Source organism: Dermacentor silvarum, chromosome 4 (assembly GCF_013339745.2).
Source record: "Dermacentor silvarum isolate Dsil-2018 chromosome 4, BIME_Dsil_1.4, whole genome shotgun sequence".
NCBI lineage: Eukaryota > Metazoa > Arthropoda > Arachnida > Ixodida > Ixodidae > Dermacentor > Dermacentor silvarum.
Genome location: NC_051157.2, coordinates 84,973,857 through 84,975,151, shown reverse-complemented (window position 1 = coordinate 84,975,151; position 1,295 = coordinate 84,973,857).

Sequence of the window (1,295 nt, the reverse complement as noted above, 5' to 3'; positions counted from 1 at the left end):
TTTGAAATTACTGAGCCCTTTATTGTATATATGTTGCAGTCATGGAGAGTGTCTCTGCTAAAAAGTTATAAGTTTTGAAATTACTGAGCCCTTTATGTATATATGGTTGAAGTCATGTTGAGAGTGTCCTCTGCTAAAAAGTGTATAAGTTTAAATATCACGACTGAATAGCCTTATTTAAGCTGTTGGTAAAAATACTGTGTACGAGTTCAATTGTGGTTTAAACTGCAACGTTATCAGCGTTTCCAAAACAAAGCGACTACAAGTCCATCTTTCTCGGGCGTTCATTTCACCTAGGGTACCACTGCCTGACTCGTGACCTTTATATTTTTAAATCTGCCCCGATGACGTTAGTTACGTTGCGGAAAAAATAAATACCCTTCAAAGATGGAACCATCACAGCTTCCCGACAAAGCGCGGTACGTTGGCGCAAGTCGACAAGTGTGATCACGATAAGAACGACCACCCGTCGTTAAAAATGACTTGTCACTCCCCGGTGTTTCTTTTTTTTGTCAAGGACGCGACTAACCCGTAGAAGGGTAATCCCGAGTTTGGCATGATGCTTGCGACTTTTCTGGTTCCGGACGAGCGCGTTCTTTGTGTATAATTCAGGCGCCTTGCATCGAAAGGCTTACACCTTTAAACAGCGAAAGGCTTTCACAGTCACTTCGGTAGCTCCACGGAAAACGCGGAAAATCAGTCCACTTTCAGCATAAGCACTCTGACCCAAGACACATATTTGTGGGAAAGGAGCTCCTATATTACCCATAGCGAGAAATGTATCCACAAATTACACCTCATTATACCGATGTGTTTATGAGCCGCACTCTGGTGCCTGTATTCTGCATTATGACAAAAATATAGTTTGTGCAGTGTCAGTAGCCTAAACGTAAAACAGGAAATTGAAGTCACCACAAAGGCTGTCATATATTGCAAGAAAAAAACAACTAAAACTGTACTTCATAATACTCGCAACGCAAACTTTGATGCATGTGATTCATTCAATTTCCTATCTGTTCCGACCCGCCGTGGTTTCTGAGTGGCTATGGTGTTGGGTTGCTGAGCACGAGGTCGCGGGATCGAATCCCGGCCACGGCGGCCCGCATTTCGATGGGGGCGAAATGTGAAAACACCCGTGTACTTAGATTTAGGTGCACGGTAAAGAACCCCAGGTGGTCCAAATTATTCCGGAGTCCCTAACTACGGCGTGCCTGATAATCAGATCGTGGTTTTGGCACGTAAAAGCCGATAATTTAATTAAAATTTAAAACCTAGATGTTGCTAATCGTAGTGTT